The sequence below is a fragment of the Beta vulgaris genome, chromosome 7 (assembly GCF_026745355.1).
Source record: "Beta vulgaris subsp. vulgaris cultivar EL10 chromosome 7, EL10.2, whole genome shotgun sequence".
In the NCBI taxonomy this organism is placed as follows: domain Eukaryota; kingdom Viridiplantae; phylum Streptophyta; class Magnoliopsida; order Caryophyllales; family Amaranthaceae; genus Beta; species Beta vulgaris.
Window position 1 is genome coordinate 25,078,374 of NC_079208.1, and position 5,814 is coordinate 25,084,187.

Below are 5,814 nucleotides of genomic sequence, written 5' to 3' on the forward strand. Positions count from 1 at the left end.
AGAATTCCATAAGTGAATTAAAAATTAGATTGAACGATAAACAAGATTGATGAACGAAAAACCACCACCGAAAAGTCTATCTACTCAACTTCTGCGCCGCCACCACTCTTCTTCACCTCTTCGAAAACCTAGATTCTCGCTTTTCTCTGATTTACCAAGATTAAAGTGCACTTTGATTTTAACAACTGAAGTTATGGTAGATTGGTTACCTTGGGGTTGAAGAGAGAAACAGAGAACAATTTCATAGGTTTTTTATGTTTAAATTTTTGTTTAACATTTTCTCTCGCCTCCTATTCTTGTTTTACTTAATCACTACCTTACCTCTAAAAATGATTATGAAATGACATAAAAATAAAAGCAGTTTTTTCACCAGGTACCTTTGTAATATTTCAAAATTCATGGGGTACCCATGTTGTTTAAAAAATGCACGAGGTACCCCTATCATTTCAATTAAAAGCAATAAATGCCCTTACTCCTTGACGATATTAACTTGGCTTTAGTTATTTATTACAATACTCCCCTCTTTCATTAATGGTACTACAAACATTAGGACACTCAATTCGTTCTCGGGACAAAACCCTCAAACTTCCAATCATATCCTATCTTCCTCTGTTCTTCTTCCTTCAAATTAGGTTAGCAAGAAACTTGAAATACTTTGTGAGAGTGAATTAAGCTGGCCATAATCATTAACCTTTGCACTTGGAACTTGACACAGACACACAAAATTCTCACGGTTAGCAAAGGAGATGACTTTGAAGGGTCTTCTCTTCAAAATTTTGCACAGGTATGGTTTCGTAACTTCTATTTTCAATTTATTTGGATAATTTATTGTTAAAGATGAATTGGGGTCTATATATTATTCATCTATGCTATAATTCTATAGTTTATTGTTTAGGGTTTTTTGCATTCACCATTTATTTGTTATATTTTTTTTTTCTGTTTGATTGCGAATAAGGATAATGGAAGAAATGTGGTTGTTATCAATAGATGTGAGTGTAGTATATATATTTAACTAGTTTTATGGATTTTCTAAATGACATACATGACGAGTTTGTGAAGCAAGATGTATGGTTACATGACAATTTCAGAGTCTATTTTAAGAATCCAAGGACCAAAAAATTAGTGAAATTGTATGAGGATACATATGTTGAATTTATGTGGGGGTTGATTGGAATGGACACTGCTGAGGTATTCATAGAGGAGACCCAACATCCCCCTAAGTTTGTGTTAAAATTAGTGAATGATTTGAGGAAAGCAAAGAATATTGTTGAGGCTGAGAAACTTAGAAAGATTGGTGAAGAAAAGGAAAGGGACAGGGAGGGAGAGAGAAGAAGGCAAGAAGAAGAAGAGGCTATGAGAGAATTGGAGATTCAATTGTCTTTTGTGGCAATTAAAATAATAGTGTATAATGTGGATGATTTGAGTGCCATGGAGTATATGAGAGTTTTTTCTCAAGATTAGGAAGAAATTGAGATAGGAGAGTTATAACCACAACATGTCCCTCCTCAACCCTCCCATTCTTCACAAACACACTCCTCTACCACCCTTCCATCCACCTTCATCTCCCACTGAACATGTTTACCTACCGCTAACCCTCCCCTCCAGCATCCCCATCCACTAAACAACCCCCACATTCACACTCACCTCCCTAGCATTCCCCTCCACATTCACAGTCACGTCCTCAACCTTCCCCTCGACAACCATCCCCTCCACCTCCCCAAACATGCCCTCCACATCCCCAACCTTCTCCTCCACATTCACACTCACCTCCCTAAACTTCCCCTTCTCCATCCTCACCATCTAGAGTACCCTAATTATCACATTCACCGCACAAACCTTCCCCTCCACCATCCCCAGGATCTGAACAAACTCCACTACCACACTCACCTCCCTAATCTTCCAAAGTTGATGCTGCAAAAAAAACAAGTTCAAGGAACGGACTCAAAACTGCTAAAACCACTACGAACAGGGTCGCTACATATGTACCAAAGATTAGGGAGACTGTGAGAGCAATAATGAAGCATATAGAACCTGCTCAACAACCTAAAATGCATGTGGATACAGAGGGGGAGGAAGAAGAGCTAGATTCTGGTGATAGTGAAGATGATGATTATGTAGGGGAAGATGAGAGGTTTAAGGAAGAGGTTGATGCATATGATTTAGAATTAGAGCATGAATATCTAGAAGATGAAGAAGTGGATGAATTGGAGGAGAAGGAATTTAAAGACTACTTGGATGATGGATTTAGATATGTTGTACACAAATGGTATACTTGTGGGGGAAATGGTTATTTTGTCAGGTGAAGCTAAATAGTTGGATGATCTTCTTAACCAAAGACCACTTCCGCGGTGTCTTTAAGGACTTTTGCATTCAAGAGGGGTTTGTTGTGAGGGTTGAAAAGGCTGACAAACATAGCTTCACCAGCTATGTGTATCATTGAGGAATGTGAATGAAGAATCCATGCATCCAAATTGATGGATGGCATAAGTTGGGCCACAAAGTCTATAATAGGTGAGCACAAGCTATGTGTGAGGTTGGAGGAGAATCCAATAGTATCTTATATTTGGTTAATAACACATTTAGGGGATGTAATAGGGGAAAAACTTGATATACGTGTGCACTCATTATAAAAAAAGTGTGCTGGGAGAGGTATACGATAAAAGTGAAGGAAAAGCTTCTCTACAAGGTGAAGTGCTTCACAAAGAAGCAGATGTATTGAGGATTTAGTGAGTCATATGGCTTGCTACCGGCATTTGCTGAGATGATTAACCAAACTAGCCCTGGTAGTTATGCTTTAGTGACTAAGACAACCAATTCTAGAAATAGCACACCCAAGTTTAAAGCTTTCTAATTCTCTTTTGCTGCTCAGTTCAAGAGCTTCCTAAGGGGCTGCAGATCTATTATTGGATTTGATGGGACACACATAAGTGGCTTATATAAGGGAATCCTATTTGTTGTGAGTATTAATGGAGACAATGAAATATTTCCAATTGCGTATGGGATAGTGGAAACCGAGAGCAAAGAGAGTTAGAGCTATTCTTCAGAAACTTGAAGTTGAATTTCCAGTCCAAAGGTGTCAACAAGGATGACTGGACATTTAGTAGTGATAGGATGAGGGTAAGTGTTCTTACATTTCTCTACTTTTCTAATTTTTTCCCCATATTTACATCCTAACACTCTGCTGTTTTTCTCCTTCTTATAAGGTGTTTAGGGAGCATTATTGGAGGTGTTTCCTATAGCTACTAATTGCGAAAAATATGGATTCAATGGCCCTGCTTTCCACAAATTCTTCTGGATTGTTGCTAATGCATAAACTTGTATGTTCTACAAAAAAAGTCATGGAGAAGATAATTAAGTTGGACCCTGAAGCTACATAGTATCTAGACAAGAATGAAGAACAGTGGTCTAGCTAGCTAGGAATGTATTGACTCTATTGTGTGCTGTAATCACAAAACAACAAATCTTATTAAGTCATTAATGCCTGTACAAAGCCATTTAGAGATCTTCCAGTGCTTACTTTGTTGGAAGATAAGTCTTATGTGCTGTTTTCTTTTTTTAAAGTCTCCAACAAATTGTATGATGCTTATGATTGGTATGGGTTTAATTACAACTATTAGGGCTTGGTGTATGAAAAAAATGGAGCTAGATTTGATAAGGTTGTTGATATGGAACCTAATCACCTCACCAAGTATGGCACTAAGTTGTTGGAGGTGAGGCTGATGAATTATGGTTTTGCCATGTTGTTCAAGCTGGTGGATGGGAGTTTGAGATGATTGGTGATCATGTGCATTTTCCTATTAGGCTAGATACTAGGACGTGTGATTGTGGTAAATGTCAAGACACTTGTATATCTTTATAACATGGTTTGAGGGTTATTTTTTACAAGAGGCTTGAGCCACGTAACTGTGTCTGCCTACTACAAGGGGGTTGCATACAAACTGACCTATTCAAGCCACATAAACCCCATGCCTTACTCATCTCAATGGCCTGAGTTTGAACTCCCTAATATTATACCTTACTAATTCAAAAGAAGTGTTAGAAGGCTTGCTATACAGAGAAGAGAGGGTCAAATGAAAAGAAAAAAGGGAAGAGGAACAACATCGTGAAGTATGTCAACTGCAAGGATTTTGACCATAATGACAGCACATGCAAGGGACGGGAACATAGAAGCAAAGAAAGGAGTCTGCTACATTAGCATCACAACCACAACCATCTGAGGGCACTGCTCAGTAGGGGCTGATGAGAAAGAGTGTTGGTCCATCCACTTCCAAGGGCGCATAAAAAAAAAAATACAAAGGCAAGCATGTAGTATGACTAATTAGAGTGAAAAACTTCCTTTTGGTGCAATAAAACTTCTTCTTTTTGGTACAAAATTGGATTCACAATTTTTTTGCATGAAACATGAAAATATGAAAGTTTATAATATGGTCATATCTTTTTGTAAAGCTACTTGTAATTTCAAACAATAGGCATTTTTTTTTTTGTAAAGTTACTATTATTATGATATTATTGCAAATGGAATGTTATTGCTTACGAATTTGGTGCTATATTACAATTTTTGCTTCATATCTTTAGTACAAACAAAGTAAAAGAAACATGAAATGCCAATTCTGATTGCTCCATGCATTAATTTTTGTTGTTTGATTATGTTCTTCAATTGTTTCATTTCGTCTTTCAAGTTGACATTACTTGCCTCATTTTCCTCTTCTTATCTCACGTTGGAGTTATGCTCAATCGTACCAACAGACCGCCAAAATGTGTTGCAATCATCGCACTTGTAGTACAATCTTTGTTGATTCATTGAGGAATCTAAGCTCCAAATTGTGAATTTTTTCCTATATTTGCAAGTTCTATTAGGGACTCCAATGTATGAAGACTCAAAGTAAATAGAATTATCAGATTGTGAACTCAGAGGTTTTAGTGGAGGACGGAGAAAAACATTAAGTTAGGATGAGGGGGAAGGATAATACACCGAGTAGGACTGGTTATATAACAATCTCAAGTCTTGCAACGGTCAAAGAAATGAATTTAGTTTAAAATAACTAGTCGTTATAAAAAGTTTGAACATATTTGTAAAACCTCAGGGGCGGGTTTCATGCATAAAATATCAGGTTATCGGTTCTCTAACGTCGTTCCTGATAAATGGCATTTGGTACATTTTTTATAAATCTTAGAGGTATCGCATGAATTTTTAAACAATAGGGATAGCCCATGAATTTTTGAAACCATAGGGTACCCAATTTTTAACCCAAAATCACGAAAAGAATCTTGAAATTAGGGTTTATTACCTTAAAACTTTCGGAATTCTACCGGTGTTCAAGCATTCCAACGAATTCTATACCAGTGAATTAAGCATGACAAGACAGAAAAACTAGAACAAAGAAATATACTAGCAGGCCATACGAACAAAATCTAGAATTTCATAAGTGAAATAAAACGAGATTGAACGATAAAAAAGATAGATGAACGAAAAGCGACCACCGAAAAGTCTCTCTGCTCAACTTTCGGCGCCGTCATCGCGCTTCTTCACCTCTTCGAAAACCTAGATTCTCACTTTTCTCAGATTGATCAAGATTGAAGTGCACTTCAATTTTAACAACAAAAGTTATGCTAGATTTGTTACCTTGGGATTGAAGAGAGAAAAAAAGAAGAATTTGACAGGGTTTGTTGTTGTTTAAATTTTTGGTTACATTTATTTCTCGCCTCTTATTCTTTTTCCACTTAATTACTACCTTACCTCTAAAATGATAATGAATAATCGACATGAACATAAAAATAATTTAGGTTTGTTAAAAAATGACATAAAAATGAGTA

At 36.7% G+C, this 5,814-nt stretch overlaps 1 long non-coding RNA gene across 1 annotated transcript; it reads left to right on the forward strand.

Annotated features, from left to right (window-relative positions):
• The first annotated feature begins 792 nt into the window (after nucleotides 1–792).
• On the forward strand, nucleotides 793–4,911 carry LOC104899044 (uncharacterized). The gene is made up of 2 exons (XR_007276509.1): nucleotides 793–3,117; nucleotides 3,204–4,911. It is a non-coding gene; the product is annotated as an uncharacterized LOC104899044 (long non-coding RNA).
• The last annotated feature ends 903 nt before the right edge of the window (nucleotides 4,912–5,814 follow it).